The following is an 18,206-nucleotide window of genomic DNA, read 5'->3' as shown; positions in this document are numbered from 1 at the left end:
GAAGTTCATGTCATCAGTGATGCTACCATCAATGGCTATGAATAGGATCAGGATCTTGAATCACTCACTTTCAATTATGAGAGATATTTATTAGAGTGGGAGCGCACTTTATATTAAAATTGTATTAACACTAGTGCACCTTTATTATGAACAATGCCTAAAGTATAGTTTGCATTATAGTTGTAGAATAATGGCTCGCGGCTCCACCTTTCCTATTGAAATTAATTAGTTGTTTTATCTGGTTGAATTTTTACAATTGGTACACATAATCATAGGATTGCCCTCTAAAGTGCCAAGAAGGATTATGTCCTACTGCATTCTTACAGTATTCTCTTTCTGATGCTATGGATGACGAGACTCGTGACCTTTGATCCAAAAGGCTAGAATCCTATTACGGTCTACTTGCCTCCAAGAAACCCAAACTTCAAAAACATTTGGGATAATCATGCGATATTCTTGGAACTGAAAAATGTTTTTAGAAACAAACAAAGCATGAAAGATATGTGATATCTAAAGAAGTGTTTGCTTGCCAGTTATAGTGAAGCATTCAACTATTTAAGACTGGAGTACACCGGATCCTAAAGAATGCTAGTCATGTGTTGATAGTGAAAAACTTAAATAGAAAAACAAATCTGAAGGATGTAATGAGACTTACATGCCTAGGGAAGTTCGGGGCTCACGCCACTCTTAAAGTTGGATGCTTATTTTGTGAGTAGAAGAAATACTGGAAATAACACTATAAGAAGTAAAACGCAGAAAGAAAAGAAGTCTGAAATGTCCAGCTCAGGTATGAATGTTGTACAAGTTATAAGATGTAGGGAGAATTGGTCAAGTAAGTGTTATTCTTGAGAATCGTGACTGTTGATCACTAATTCTTTGATATTGTGGTTAAAAGTTGATCACAAAGGATATCGACTTGATTGCATGTTGTTGCGAATCATTGCAAGAACTTACAACTAGCCTAAATGACCAACACATGATGAGGCTAAAAGATGTGATGGAAACTTTATAAAATCTACAATACTTCCCATCAATGTATTACCTCTATGTTTATTTTCATAGTTCATTTTAGAGTTTTGTATACTCTATCCTATTGCATAATGATTATTGCAAAAGGGGTTGTTCATAAGAGAATATATTTTTGTTCGTTGTTATGAATAACTAAAAGGCCACACTCCTATTGTGAATAGCATGTATGTTACGAATATTGGTGATAAAATTGAACATCCATAAAAGTAACATTTAAATTCCGCAAGACTAAAAGAATACCACATGTGTGACACTACATTTAGTCACATTGGAGAAACCAGCATGGAGAAATTCCATACTGATGGATTTTTGAAGTCATCTCATTATGTATCATCTGACACTTGCAACTTTCATCCAAACAATAAAGTAAACTAAAATACCGTCCACATGCCATAATGAACGAGCAGCGTAATAATTGGAACATGCATATTGATGTGTGTCATCCAATAAGTGTTGTTGCAAGCGGTGGATTTATTTATCTTCAAGGATGACTCAAGTAGATATTTATATTTACTTATTGAGACATCACTGGTGCATGTCGATGCTATACAAATGGTTTTAACCCTTTTCCGCGATGGCATTTGGAACCGTCGCCAAGTGAGTGTGGGCGATAGGGGGGGTCCTTCCCACACGACCCAGAAAACATTTACGTAGGTATGTACATCCCACGCGGTGAATCCCAAAAAAATATTTCGTTCATATTTATATCACACATAATCAATCCAAGGAATACGTTTCCGTTCTTATGTACATCCCACACAGTCAATCCAGAGAAAACGTTTCCGTTCGTACGTACATCCCACACACTTTTATGTGTAGGCTCGTGTGTGAAAGGTGAAACTATCACACACGGTCTGCCTTGGTTAACTGTTTGCTTTTATCAACTATATCACACATGATTTGATGAAGAAAACTGTGTGGCGTTGGGCTATCCATCGCAAGCGATTTTACTGCTAGGACCATTTGCAAAGGTCCATGGCACATTTAGCAGGTTTATTAGTTTACAATTAATAATTCCAGTATTATGCAAATTCACATTTCATATCGAATAGTTGTTTGCCAATTTCATTTCAGGCACATAAATATATTATAACATCACAGTACGGTAGCTACATGAAAATAGCACAATACAACAAGTAGCTAGTTCAACATCATAAGAACAATATATTCATTTCCCTAATCGAGATCATCCAGGCTCATCTTATCCACCTCTGCTTTCAGTTCAGTAAGAACCTGTTTTGCACCGGCCAACTGGGAAAGTGCCTCCTCCTTCACCAACACCATCTTAGCAAAGTCTGATTTAAAAAATATGAGCTCATTCTCCACCTTCAACTTTTTATCCCGCATCTTCAAATATTCTTCAGCGTTGACAACAGTTTCTCTAAGCCTACATCTGTTCTCTTCCTCATACATGCTCCAGAGCTTCGCTAGGCACATCTTCAAAGACTGTGGCCACTCTTGATCAACCCACTCCAAGTAAGAACACTTCCGTTCATCCTATAATATTTAAAACTAGATCAGTAACAATTGTAGGGGAAATGGGTTTATAGCAACATAGAAAATCACCAATGCTTATTTTGAAAAACTGAAGAAACATGTTAATTATGACATATCTTCTCAAAAAGATCAATGTGCAAATGAATTAATTGCTACTAAGACAACAACCAAATTCTGGAACATCAGAAGCTATAATTAACTAAAACGACGCTACAAGTTCTTACTCATGTAGAATAAATAACAAATTGAACATTTTATGAGGAAGGTAAATATAACTGCAACAGCATAGCGACAGTGTTTGGATGACAACAAATTGATACTAATAGGTGTGTACATGCACAAATTTAGTAACATAGAACTAATAGCACTAAGGCCGTCCACTATGTATGCCAAAACAAGGGTAAAGACAACTGTTACTACATCTCGCACCGGTGCCCTACACTGGTGAGCGGATCCAGCGGAAAAAAATAAGGGACCCGACTCCAGAGCACGTAGTTGCTCCGATGCCTAGTTCTTTCGTGCCATAAAGATAGTGAATCGGGAGAGGACTGTAGTTGTGAGTATGACAGTATGGACTCACCAAGTCCACTCTCGAACACAAGCAAGCGCCTCTTTTACTACTCAGATGCACCCCTCATTTTTTACTCTAATCCACCCTGCTGATATCTGGGACCAACATCATTTTCAACGTATAGTCAATTAACGACAGAATTGCACAACATTTTTTTAGGATGCAGGCTATAAATTGGGTTGTGCGGTCTCTGTGGCCCATCTGATAACATGACCAGCCCAGCAGTTTTTTCTTTGGGAAAATAGGTAGCCCACCATTTCTTTTTGAAGAATACCCAAAGCTAGGCCTATTTGTTTTCTCCGACTTACTCGGCTGTAAATCTTTCAAGATGAGGAGGGATGCATTCCGGCCTGGCCAAAGAGTATGGTCAGTATCTGTTAAAAGTAATATCAAAGGGGTTGAAAATTCCAAAAAAATATAGCAAATGGGAAATTAGCTTCTTTTTTTGTTTTTGTTCTTCACTGATATTTTATATTTCATTGGATTTTAACATGACATGGTACTAATTTATTTTTAAATTTGTTTTAGTATGGCTACAAATTTTTTGATTAAGAATATTTTGTTCCCTGGCAAAAATTTGTGAATTTTCAAAATTTTGCACATTTTTAGTTCAATTTTTAACCCTGGTACTAACCAAAAAATGGGCAACAATTCTAAAAATGGAAAATGGGCTGCAATAAATTCCATATGAATTAGAAATGAGTAAAAATTATAAAAATAATAGCAAATGGGCTGTGCACGCCACAAACTTTGAGGCTGACTTGTTTACTCAAGGCTTTGTCAGTCAACACACGATTCTAGCATAAGTGACTGTTGGATGTCCATCCAATGGCCGCCGTGCTTCTTCAATCTCTGATCTTCCTGCTCCAGCCGCCCAAACCAGTGCCGGCGGGACTGCCTGCTCCCTCCTCCCGTGGCCGGTTGTGCTGCCGTCAGCCCATCCCTCTACCCACCCGCACATCCTGTTATTTTCCGCCGACATCAGCCTCAACCCGCAGCCGACCAGTTAGAGCTCGTACTCCCCTCAGCATGGGCATCCACTGTCGCGTCTTACCCAGCTCCATGTCGTTCCCTTCCTAGGCCTCGCCGTCGTCCACCACCCTGGTGCTCCTGGCGTGGCGTGGTCAACATGGTCAATGAACGACATCCATCAGAAGTGGACGGTACGTGGAGAGGCTGACAGCTGGGTCCACGACCGCACACAAGGAAATGCCTCCTTATTACGCGCAAAATAATGATTCCTCCACCTGACAGCTGAGACCCACCGGAAGGGCCTCTGTATTTCCCAAAAAAAACGTTCCCCCCACTGACAGCTCGGACCCGCTAGCTATATCTTCGCACGCAAGGAAGTGCCTCCTTATTACGCACAAAAAATGAATACTCCCCTTGCTAGCTGGGACCCACCATAGTGGGAAGATGACTTGTGGGCCTACTAAGTTGACGGAGACGGAGAGCTTTGTCAACTTAGTCAATATGAACGATTCTAGCTCCAGTGACCGTACGATGTCCATCCAACGGCCATAGTGCTTCTTCAACCTCTGGTCTTCTTGCTCCAGCCGCCCAAAGCAGCGCTGGTCGTGCCGCCTGCTCCTGCCTCCTGTGGCCGGTTGTGCTGCCGCAAAGGCCTCACCGCCCCTACTACTCCCACCGCTGGCCAGGCCATCCCTCCACTAACCCACACCCCCTGTTATTCTACGGTGACGACAGCCCCACGCCGCAGCCGAACCAGTGAACCCTCGTACTCCTCTCCGCGTGGGCATCCACTACCATGTCTTCCCCGGCTCTGCGTCGTCCCCTTCCTAGGCCTCGCCGTCGTCCACCGCCATGGTGCTCTCGGCGCGGCGTGGTCAACGTGGTCAAGGAACGACTTCCATCGGAAGAGTACTATACGTGGAGAGGCTGACAGCTGGGTCCACGGCTGTAGCAAGGAAGTGCCTCCTTATTATGCGAAAAATAATGATTCCTCCACCTGAGAGCAGGGACCCACCGGACGGGCCACCGTATTTCGCAAAAAAAATTGTTTCCTCCCTGACTGCTGGGACCCACCAGGTACATCTTCACACGCAAGGAAGTACCTCCATATTACGGGCAACAAAATGATTCGCCCCCTGATTGCTGGGACCCACTAGCTACATCTTCGCACGCAAGGAAGTGCCTGACAGTCAGGACACACCTGGTCGAAGCGTACGTAGCATTGTCATTCTAGTCGCTAACGTGTACGTACATACTGGTCAATCGGTCTGTCTGCAGGCTGCAGCGATGAACCATGGCCGTGTAAGGAAGGACATGTGTTGTAGTAGAGGCGCGCACGTAGCATGTCACGCAGTCCCGTTAATATCGTGCACACGTACATACAACGGCCAGGGTGCAAAAAAGTAAATCGGCCACGTACATACATACGGGCGGGGTCTCGAACGCCTACTCGCGCATACGTACGGCCAAGGCTCGTGTACATGGCTGGGTCAGAAAGGAGAAACTGCGTTGTCGTGTTCATGGGGAGGCAACGGAATGCGTCATGTTCATCGAGAGGCAACAGAATACATCATCTTCATCGGGAGCCAACCGGCTTGGACGGAACAGCCGGTCAAAACGAGGCCTCGCATACTACAGAACGGAGTAAACGGCCTTGTGTTCGACCGGCCACGGTTGAAACGGATCATGTTCATCGGGAGGGGTCTGGCGTACCGTAAAACGGAGGAAACGGACTTCTCTTTGTCCTCCTACGGTCGAAACGGGGTCCTGTTGATCGGGAGGGGTGTGGCGTACCGCAAAACGGAGCAAACGGACTTGTGTGGGAGCGCTACGGTCGAAACGGGGTCCTGTTCATTGGGAGGGGTGTGGTGTACCGCAAAATGGGACTCCATGGGATACTGTTCATCTCCACCGTCGACCTCCTCCAGCCTCCACAGGCTACTGTTCATCCATAGTCGACCTCCTCCAGACTCCACCTGCAACTGTTCATCCACGGGCTCCTATCCATCCAGCCTCCACCGCTCCTCCACTGGCTACTGTTCAACCAGACCTCTCCATCGGGTCCTGTTCAACCACCCCTTCACGGGCTACTGTTCATCTAGCCCTCCACCGGATACTATTCAAACAGCCCTCCACGGGGTCGTCTTGTTCATCCAGCCCTCCACGGGGTCCTGTTCATCCACCCCCAACTGGCTCGATCGATCAGGGTCTTGTTCATCCAGCGGCAACGACCTCTACTACCACCGGGTCCTGTTCATCCAACCCCCCACCAGGAACTATTCATCCAAACCCCCCCAACAACGCTACTGTTCATCGAGAGGCAGCATCGATCGACTTCAGTTAGCAGTAGTAGCGAAGGAATCACTCGATTGGGTTCAGTTAACAACAAGGGATCGATCGCTCAGGTTCAGTAACGCGTAGCCTGCAGTGCAATCGCTCGGGTTCAGTAAGAGAACGCCTCGCTCGGATTGAGTTAGAGCGCAGCGCCTCACACACGTGCGTACGTGTATGACAGAAACACACATCACTCGGCCCCCGACCACCCACCGTCACCGGGAACTCCCTGATATTTACCTCACCCTCGCTTCTACCATGGTTTTTCTGTCATGGACGGCCCAAAGAATGCCATGCATCTGCGTCTCCGGCCCTCCCAGGACGGAAAGCCCATTTTCTGTCATGATTTTTTGTCATAGAAGTAGGAGCCCACCACATCTATGATGACACCGGGTTTTTCACAATTATCGTCATAGAAGTGTCATAAGCATGACAGGAAAAAAATTGTTCGTCCCAAAATGTCGCTGTAGCGTAAGTTTTCCCTTAAAGAGGAAAGGGTGATGCAGCAAAGTAGCGTAAGTATTTCCCTCAGTTTTTGAGAACCAAGGTATCAATCCAGTAGGAGGCCACACACGAGTCCCTCACACCTACACAAACAAATAAATCCTCGCAACCAACGCGATAAGGGGTTGTCAATCCCTACACGGTCACTTACGAGAGTGAGATCTGATAGATATGATAAGATAATATTTTTGGTATTTTTATGATAAAGATGCAAAGTAAAATAAAATGCAATAAAAATAACTAAGTGTTGGAAGATTAATATGATGGAGGATAGACCCGGGGCCATTGGTTTCACTAGTGGCTTCTCTCGAGAGCATAAGTATTCACGGTGGGTAAACAAATTACTATTGAGCAATTGACAGAATTGAGCACAGTTATGAGAATATCTAGGTATGATCATGTATATAGGCATCACGTCCGAGACAAGTAGACCGACTCCTGCCTGCATCTACTACTATTACTCCACACATCGACCGCTATCCAGCATGCATCTAGAGTATTAAGTTCATAAGAACAGAGTAATGCTTTAAGCAAGATGACATGATGTAGAGGGATAAACTCATGCAATATGATGAAAACCCCATCTTGTTTTCAGAATATATAAAAAATACTAAGCGCAAGAAGTTCACCAGGGGGCCACACCCTGCCCACGAGGGTGGGGGGCGCCTCCTACCTCATGGGCCCCCTGGTGGCCCTCCGATGTCCATCTTCTGCTATATGAAGTCTTTCGATGAGAAAAAAAATCATAAGCCATCTCCTTGGATGAAACTCCGCCGCCACGAGGCGGAACCTTGGCGGAACCAATCTAGGGCTCCGGCAGAGCTGCTCTGCCGGGGAAACTTCCCTCCTGGAGGGGGAAATCATCGCCATCGTCATCACCAACGCTCCTCTCATCGGGAGAGGGCAATCTCCATCAACATCTTCATCAGCACCATCTCCTCTCAAAACCCTAGTTCATCTCTTGTATCCAATTCTTGTCTTCAAGTCCGGGATTGGTGCTAGTAGGTTGCTAGTAGTGTTAATTACTCCTTGTAGTTGATGCTAGTTGGTTTATTTGGTGGAAGATCATATGTTCAGATCCTATATGCATATTAATACCCCTCTGATTATGAACATGATTATGCTTTGTGAGTAGTTACGTTTGTTCCTGAGGACATGGGAGAAGTCTTGCTATTAGTAGTCATGTGAATTTGGTATTCGTTCGATATTTTGATGAGGTGTACGGTGTCTCTCCTCTAGTGGTGTTATGTGAACATCGACTACATAACACTTCACCATTATTTGGGCCTAGAGGAAGGCATTGGTAAGTAATAAGTAGATGATGGGTTGCTAGAGTGACAGAAGCTTAAACCCTAGTTTATGCGTTTCTTCGTAAGGGGCTGATTTGGATCCATATGTTTCATGCTATGGTTAGGTTTACCTTAATACTTTTGTTGTAGTTGTGGATGCTTGCAATAGAGGTTAATCATAAGTGGGATGCTTGTCCAAGTAAGGACAGTACCCAAGCACCGGTCCACCCACATACCAAATTATCAAAGTACCGAATGTGAATCATATGAACGTGATGAAAACTAGCTTGACGATATTCCCATGTGTCCTCGGGGGCGCTTTACATCATATAAGGGTTTGTCCAGGCTTGTCCTTTGATACAAAAAGGATTGGTCCACCTTGTTGCACTTTATTTACTTTTGTTACTTGTTGCTCGTTACAAATTATCCTATCACAAAACTATCTGTTACCACTTATTTCAGTACTTGCAGAGAATACCTTGCTGGAAACCGCTTATTATTTCCTTCTGCTCCTCGTTGGGTTCGACACTCTTACTTATCGAAAGGACTACGATAGATCCCTTATACTTGTGGGTCATCAAGACTCTTTTCTGGCGCCGTTGCCGGGGAGTGAAGCGCCTTTGGTTGGTGGAATTTGGTAAGGAAAATTTTATATAGTGTGCTGACATTTACTGTCACTTGTTACTATGTATAGTAATCCTCTGAGGGGCTTGTTCGGGGTATCTTCACCCCGACCAGTAGAGCAAAGAGTTGCTCCTCAACCTACTGAACCTACTGAAAATGGAAATGTCTGCTTCGAAATTCCTTCAGGTATGATAGAAAACTGCTAGCTAATCCTTTTGTAGGAGATGGAACAAAGCATCCTGATGAGCATCTAATATATGTGGATGAAGTTTGTGGATTATTTAAGCTTGCAGGTGTACCCGAAGATGTTGTTAAGAAGAAGGTCTTCCCTTTATCTTTGAAGGGAGACCCATCGACATGGTATAGGCTATGTGATGATACGGGGTCATGGAACTACAAACAATTGAAATTGGAATTTCATCAGAAGTTTTATCCTATGCATCTTGTTCATCGTGATCGCAATTATATATGTAATTTTTGGCCTCATGAAGGAGAAAGCATCGCTCAAGCTTGGGGGAGGCTTAAATCAATGTTATATTCCTGCCCCAATCATGAGCTCTCAAGAGAAATGATTATTCAAAAATTTTATGCTCGGCTTTCTGATAGCAATCACACCATGCTTGATACTTCTTGTGTTGGCTCTTTTATGATGAAGACTATTGAATTCAAATGGGATTTATTGGAAAGAATTAAACGCAACTCTGAAGATTGGGACCTCGACAAAGGTAAGGAGTCAGGTATGACAGCTAGGTTTGATTGTGTTAAATCTATTATGGATACCGATGTTTTCCGTAAATTAGCACTAAATATGGACTTGACTCGGAGATAGTAGCTTCTTTCTGTGAATATTTTGCTACTTATGTTGATCTCCCCAAGGAGAAGTGGTTTAAATATCATCCTCCCATAGAAGTAAAAGTAGCTGCACCTATTAAAGTTGAAGAAAAGACTATCACTTATAATGATCCTATTGTTCCTACTTCTTATGTTGAGAAACCACCTTTCCCTGTCGGGATAAAGGATCATGCTAAAGCTTCAACTATGGTTCGTAAAAGCAATATTAAAAATTATACACCTTCTGAGCAAATTAAAGTTGAACCTGATATTGCTATTGTTAAAGATCTCTTGGCTGATAATATTGATGGGCATGTTATTTATTTCCGTGATGAAACTGCTAGAATTGCTAAACCTTGTGCTGAAGATAAACCTAGACATGTGGTAGGCATGCCTGTTATTTCTGTTAAAATAGGAGATCATTGTTATCATGGTTTATGTGATATGGGTGCCAGTGCTAGTGCAATACCTATTGGCCTATATAGAGAAATTATGCATGACATTGCACCCGTTGAGTTAGAAGATATTGATGTCACAATTAAACTTTCCAATAGACATACTATTTCAACAATGGGAATTGTTAGGGATGTTGAAGTCTTGTGTGGGAAAACTAAATATCCTGCTGATTTTCTTGTTCTTGGTTCCCCACAAGATAGCTTTTGTCCCATTATATTTGGTAGACCCTTCTTAAACACTGTTAATGCTAAGATATATTGCAAAAAGGATTTTGTTACTATCGGTTTAGATGATATGTCTCACGAATTTAATTTCTCTAAATTTAGTAGACAACACCGTGAAGAATAATTACCTAGTAAGGATGAAATTATTGGTCTTGCTTCTATTGCCGTACCTCCTAGTGATCCTTTAGAACAATATTTGCTAGACCATGAAAATGATATGTTTATGAATGAAAGAAGGGAAATAGATGAAGTATTCTTTAAACAGGAACCTATTCTGAAACACAATTTGCCTGTTGAAATCCTAGGGGATCCTCCTCCACCCAAGGGTTATCCCGTGTTTGAGCTTAAACCGTTGCCTGATACTCTTAAATATGCTTATCTTGATGAGAAAAAGACATATCCTGTTATTATTAGTGCTAACCTTTCAGAGCATGAGGAAGAGAGATTATTGAAAACTCTAAAGAAGCACAGTGCTGCTATTGGGTATACTCTTGATGATCTTAAGGGCATTAGTCCCACTCTATGTCAACATAAAATAAATTTGGAAGAAGATGCTAAACCAGTTCGTGATCATCAACGACGGCTGAATCCTAAAATGAAGGAAGTGGTAAGAAAGGAAATACTAAAGCTCCTTGAGACAGGTATAATTTATCCCGTTGCTGATAGTCAGTGGGTAAGTCATGTCCATTGTGTCCCTAAGAAGGGAGGTATTACTGTCGTTCCTAATGATAAAGATGAATTGATTCCTCAAAGAATTATTACAGGTTATAGGATGGTAATTGATTTCCGCAAATTAAATAAGGCCACTAAAAAGGATCATTACCCCTTACCTTTTATTGATCAGATGCTAGAAAGATTATCCAAACACACACATTTTTGCTTTCTAGATGGTTATTCTGGTTTTTCTCAAATACCTGTGTCAGCCAAGGATCAATCAAAGACTACTTTTACTTGCCCTTTTGGTACTTTTGCTTATAGACGTATGCCTTTTGGTTTATGTAATGCACCTGCTACCTTCCAAAGATGCATGATGGCTATATTCTCTGACTTTTGTGAAAAGATTTGTGAGGTTTTCATGGATGATTTCTCCGTCTATGGATCTTCTTTTGATGATTGCTTGAGCAACCTTGATCGAGTTTTGCAGAGATGTGAAGAAACTAATCTTGTCTTGAATTGGGAAAAGTGCCACTTTATGGTTAATGAAGGTATTGTCTTGGGGCATAAATTTCTGAAAGAGGTATTGAAGTTGATAAAGCCAAGGTTGATGCTATTGAAAAGATGCCATGCCCCAAGGACAGCAAAGGTATAAGAAGTTTCCTTGGTCACGCCGGATTTTATAGAAGGTTCATTAAGGAATTCTCAAAAATTTCTCGGCCTCTGACTAATTTGTTACAAAAAGATATACCATTTGTCTTTGATGATGATTGTGTAGAAGCATTTGAAATACTTAAGAAAGCATTGATCTCTGCACCTATTGTTTAGCCACCTGATTGGAATTTACCCTTCGAAATTATGTGTGATGCTAGTGATTATGTTGTAGGTGCTGTTCTAGGACAAAGAGTTGATAAGAAATTAAACGTTATTCAATATGCTAGTAAAACCCTAGACAATGCTCAAAGAAATTATGCTACTACTGAAAAAGAATTCTTAGCAGTTGTATTTGCTTGTGATAAGTTCAGACCTTATATTGTTGATTCTAAAGTAACTATTCACACTAATCATGCTGCTATTAAATATCTTATGGAAAAGAAAGATGCTAAACCTAGACTTATTAGATGGGTTCTCTTGCTACAAGAATTTGACTTACATATTGTTGATAGAAAGGGAGCTGAGAACCCCATTGCAGACAACTTGTCTAGGTTAGAAAATGTGCTTGATGACCCACTACCTATTGATGATAGCTTTCCTGATGAGCAATTAAGTGTCATAAATGCTTCTCATACTGCTCCATGGTATGTTGATTATGCTAATTACATTGTTGCTAAGTTTATACCACCTAGTTTCACATATCAGCAAAAGAAAAAGTTCTTCTATGATTTGAAGCATTACTTTTGGGATGACCCACATCTTTATAAAGAAGGATTAGATGGTGTTATTAGACGTTGTGTACCTGAGCATGAACAGGTACAGATCCTACGCAAGTGTCACTCTGAAGCTTATGGAGGACACCATGCTGGAGATAGAACTGCACATAAGGTATTGCAATCTGGTTTTATTGGCCTACTCTCTTCAAGGATGCCCGTAAGTTTGTCTTATGTTGTGATGAATGTCAAAGAATTGGCAATATTAGTAGACGTCAAGAAATGCCTATGAACTATTCACTCGTTATTGAACCATTTGATGTTTGGGGCTTTGACTATATGGGACCTTTTCTTTCCTCTAATGGATATACACATATTTTAGTTGTTGTTGATTACGTTACTAAGTGGGTAGAAGCTATTCCAACTAGTAGTGCTGATCATAACACTTCTATTAAAATGCTTGAAGAAGTTATTTTTCCAAGATTTGGAGTCCCTAGATATTTAATGACTGATGGTGGTTCACATTTTATTCATGGTGCTTTCCGTAAAATGATTGCTAAGTATGATGTTAATCATAGAATTGCATCCCCTTATCTCCCTCAGTCTAGTGGTCAAGTAGAATTGAGTAATAGAGAGCTCAAATTAATTTTGCAAAATACTGTTAATAGATCTAGAAAGAATTGGTCCAAGAAACTTGATGATGCATTATGGGCCTATAGAACTGCATATAAAAATCCTATGGGTATGTCTCCGTATAAAATGGTTTATGGAAAAGCATGTCACTTACCTCTCGAGCTAGAACACAAGGCATATTGGGATATTAAAGAGCTCAATTATGATTTTAAACTTGCCGGTGAGAAGAGGTTATTTGATATTAGCTCACTTGATGAATGGAGAACCCAAGCCTACGAAAATGCCAAGTTGTTTAAAGAAAAAGTTAAAAGATGGCATGATAACAGGATACAAAAGGGTGAGTTTAATGTAGGTGATTATGTATTGCTATACAACTCTCGTTTAAGATTTTTGGCAGGAAAACTTCTCTCTAAATGGGAAGGTCCTTACGTTATCGAGGAGGTCTATCGTTCCGGTGCCATAAAAATGAACAACTTCGAAGGCACAAATCCGAAGGTGGTGAACGGTCAAATAATCAAACATTATATCTCATGTAATACCATAAATGTAGAAACCAATGTTATTGAAACCATAACCTCGGAGGAATACATAAGGGACACTTTCCGGAACGTTTCAGACTCCGAAAAGGAATAGGTAGGTGGTACGGTAAGTAAACCGACTCCAAAACAGTTTTTAAGGCAATATTTCTCCGTTTTGGAATATTTAGAAAGATAGAAAAATAAGAAGTAGTCCGGGAAGGACACGAGGGTGGAGGGCGCGCCCTACCCCCCTGGGCGCGCCCCCTACCTCATGGGCACCTCGTGCGCTCTCCGGACTCCGTTTTCGTACACGACACGTATTTTGGTCGGTAAAAATTCATTATATAACCTCCCGAAGGTTTTGAACACCGTATCACACAAATATCTCTTGTCTTTGTTTTGAGCTGTCCTCCTGCAGATAGAGCAACATGTCGTCCCAGGATTCGGAAGGAGAAAGCTATGTGGCCGATTACCTTGCAGATCCTAAGGTCTATGGGGATGTGGAGCATTGTGGTTGTACTACGGAAGAAGAAGAGGACTATGAACCCAAGGGAAAGGAGGAGACGAGCTCAGATGAAGATGAAGTCCCACTACCTCAACCTGCGGACATGCATGTGGAGTTCAAAAAGTCAAGACTCTGGGATAGAGTAAAGAAACCTAAGATCGAATTTATCCCTTTTCGCCTCTTGCAGGAAAACAAGCAGGAACTATGCAAAAAGATACTGAGCCTGGAACAGGAGATCGAGGACCTAAGGGACCAAAATTCTGTCCTCAAGCGCAAATTAAGGAAGAAGCCTACTGTCGGGGGTTGGGTGCGACATATGCCAAAGGATGGCTTATCATGGTGGGGGCGAGTAGAACATCTCCGGCACCTGGAAACGGGATGAGGCGAAGACATGCACGCCGGCGAATCTTACCCAGCTTCAGGGCTCTCCGGGGAGATAATACCCCTACTGCTGCTCTGCGGTGTCTCCGCGTGATCACTATGGAAAAGTGTCTACACGGTTGCTCCTTGAGCTGTTTCCTGGAGGTAGGAGAGGGCAAGGCTAGCTTTCTCCCTTCTATATGGTCTGGTCTAGGGCTAATGCGTTCCAACCCTTTGCATGGGTGCCCTGGGGGGTTTATATAGGCCTACCCCCCATGGGTACAATGGTAATCCGGCAGGACACGGGCCCAGCCGTCAGCGCCTCTGGCCTCCGTCTTCTCTGCCGACCACTGGGGCCCGCTGACTAGCGGGCCTTGCTGACTGGCCTGGTACAGAGCCGACAAGCCGCGTCCGCCGCGGGCGGGTCTTGCCAGCTGCTGATTACTGTAGCCGTGCTTCTGATGACGCGGGCTTGATCACGAGGTCGTGGCAACAGCCCCGCCGCCTGGCGGGCGATCACTATTGCCACTCTCCATCACATCTTGATTAATGGCGCGTGGGCCCCGGGGGAGGGCTCGGCCGATTCCCAGGGGCCGACTCCCGACGGGCCCGACTGGCGGTCCTCTTGCCGTCTCCTGGGGTCTCACTGACTGGTGGGACCCGCTGCCTCTGGGCCGTACAGACAAGCCGTCGTGGGTGTAGGATTCGGTCCTGGGGTGCTGATGTCAGGGCTGGCATGGCAACAGTGCCACGCCGCACGGAGATCTTCCAGGGTACGGCGTGCTGTAGCCATGCCTGCCCTTGGTAAGGGGCAGGAGCAGGCTTCATTATTGCCACTCCCCCGCCCTGTCCCACTTGATGAGGTCGTGGGGGGTGTTGGACTCGCAGGCCGACTCCCCGAAGCCGGCTTCTCTGGAAGTCGCTAGCCAGGAGTCGGCTCCCCCTGAAGTCGTCCCTGGGACTCGGCTGTGAGTGGTCAGTCGGCCACCTTGCCGTTGGCTTCTTGAGGGAGGCTCTTCATCCTGGGGTCTTGAGGAGCGCAACCCGTCCCGATGTCTTGAAAGGTTCTGGGGCTCGGGTTAGCCTACTCGTGGCCCATTAGTCCGACAGTAGTCCCCGAAGTTGGTGAGGCGCCACGAACGATCGGCCGAGAAGCCTCAGCAGTTTCTCTTTCCGGGTACTCGACGCATGGTCTTTGATTGACTTCGGCCGGGCCGACTAGAAGGAGTCGGACTCGCTCAATTCTGACTCGCACAAAATTTCGAACGTCGTGGCGGGATCCAAGTAGCATGCTAGCTAAGCCTCCAGGCCGCCGCCCGTTATAGGCCTGTCATATGATGACACGTGGCTGGGCTGTCCTGCCAGCCTACGTGCGCGACGGGACAGATCCATAGGCGGGGCCCGCCACTACCGCGCCTCGGCGCCCGAGCGGATCCGCTGCGGCCCCGGCGGACGGTTGGGATTCCCGTGGAGTTACTGCGCGCAGTAACTTTATCATGGAACGTGGGGGTCGTGGGGCCGTGGGCGCAGTAAATCCCCACGACCGCCCCCTCGGCTTCGCAGCCCACGAGGCTATAAGTAGGGGGAAGAGGGGGGCACGCGCGCCCCTCCTTCCCACTACTCCTCGCTCTCTTCCTTCTCACTGATCCTCGCTCTCCTCCCTCTTCTTCTTCTTCGCTCCGCCGCATGCCGAAGCTCCGGCGAACGCCACGGTGATCAGCTCGCGATGAGTTCTTCCTCCGCTGCCGCGCCTCCCCCGATGCGTTCCGGCACTTGGGACGGTTCCGAAGTCCACAACGACCACATCGAGTTCCTCCGCAGGACTCGTCGGCTCCCCGGCGAGGATCACGTACGGGTGCGCCTTGCACCGAAGGGGGAGATCTCCCCCGTGTTGCAGGAGGGCGAGCGAGTCATCTTCCGCTCGCACTGCTTGCGTGGGTTGGGGCTGCCGGCGAGCAGTTTCTTCCGAGCCTTCCTGGAGTTCTACGGCCTCCAGCCGCACCACCTCACCCCCAACACAGTGGTGCTACTGTCCGCCTTCGTGGCCTTGTGCGAAGGCTTCCTCGGAGTCCTCCCCACCCTCGAGCTCTGGGGGGAGTTATTCTTCTCCAAGCTCGGCACCCAGGCTGCGGGCGTGCTGGCTCAGTGCGGCGCTTTCATCGCCGTGCGAAGGTCGGGGGCCGACAATCCCTTCCCCTCCATCTCACTGATAAAGTCGATGAAGATGTGGCAGAGATCCTACTTCTACGTTAGGAGCGTCTCCGCGAGGGGGGAATGGGTCAACTTGCCGGCTTTCGAAGCCGGCTTGCCGACTGGGCGACTGCCCAACTGGTCGTACCGGGCCAAGTCGCTGACGCCTGCGGGAGCCGGCGCCATCGCGCGACTCCGAGTGCTGACGCGGTCGGAGGGTTTGACTGGTCCGGACCTGCTGGCCGCCTTCGTGGCGCGCCGAGTTCTCCCACTCCAAGGCCGCCCCCACATGATATGCCAGATGAGCGGGCACCGCGACCCAAGTCGGATGTGCACCAAAGACATGCCTCACGAAGAGGTGGCCTTCATGGTGAACTACCTCTCGGACAGCAAGCTCCTGGAGGATTGGCGGTTCGGCAAGGAGCCGTACTCCCGCGCCAACCCCCCGCCCGTGGTGAGTCGCCTTTCCTTTCTTTCTTTGGATTGTCTTTTCTCTCGCCGAGTTTGTTTTGACCAGTCGGCTTTGGACAGAATCCCCTCCTCCATTCACCAGCCGGCACCTCGGGGCTGGCCCGCGAGTTCCTCGCCGACCGGGCGGAGAGCGACGTCGACGACCCCGATCTGGGGGCGGCGGCTCTAGAGGACGACGTCGAGGGAGGAGGAGGAACAACAGGCGACTTTAGGCCTTCGGCCACTTTCGCCGACTGGCCTGACGACGACGCCGAGGGGGAAGTCGCCCCCTACCATCGGCCAGGAGCCAGCCAGCCTGGCATGGGCTCTTCTGCCGCGCCGGGTGCTCCAGGCGGCGGGAAGAAGCGCAGGTCCGTGCCGACCTTGTTCGGTAGTCGGCCGAAGAAACCTAAGGGTTCGGCTGCGGCGACCCGGTGGGATGAGGCGGCCGCGAAGGCCATCCGCTTCCGTAAGGAAGTGAAGAAGCCGCCATTGGTCTCCGTGTGGGTATCCTGTCTCAATGCTTTATTCTTTCTTTGTGACTTTGTCTGAGTTTTGCTTGTCCCCCTTGCTTCAGGGCTCCCCTCACTCTTGAGAGGGTCACCGCCGCCTCCGTCATGGGGTCAGCGGAGACGTCTGCCACCACTCGGCGGATTGACCCCGCTGCTGACCTTCGGGAGGCGACGGAGCGGAATGCGCATGAGAAGCGCAATGAAGAAGAGGCCGTTCGCCTGGAGAAGGCGGAGGCCGACAGGGCGGAGGCCTCCGCCAAGAAAAAACTGGCGGAGGCCGAAGCCGCCGCCACGACGAAGCGGCAGGCTGAGGAAGTCGCACGCCGCCAATCGGCGGTGTTCGTCACCCCGTTGAACTCTGCACCGCCGCCTCCGGAGTTCACGGGGCAGACTGGAGAAGCCGGCGGGGAGAACCCCGTCGTGGAGAGGGAAGGCGGCGACCCCTCTACGCCGGACGTGAACGTTCCGCCGCCGCCTCCGCCGCCGTCTGAAGGTGCGCAAGGCAGGCAGCCAGCGGACCCTCCGATGCCGCCGACCGAAGATGAGGCCGTGGCGAGGCTACTCCTCCAAGTCGGCTCGCCAACGCGCCGCCGTCTAGAGAAGGCGACTTCGGCACCCCGCCCCCTGGAAGCCGGCACCACCAGCTCGGCGATCCCAGACGCCGAAGCGACGAACGCCGCGCCCAT

This window comes from Triticum urartu, chromosome 5 (genome assembly GCF_003073215.2).
Source record: "Triticum urartu cultivar G1812 chromosome 5, Tu2.1, whole genome shotgun sequence".
Lineage (NCBI taxonomy): Eukaryota > Viridiplantae > Streptophyta > Magnoliopsida > Poales > Poaceae > Triticum > Triticum urartu.
Note: the sequence above shows the minus strand (reverse complement) of the source record.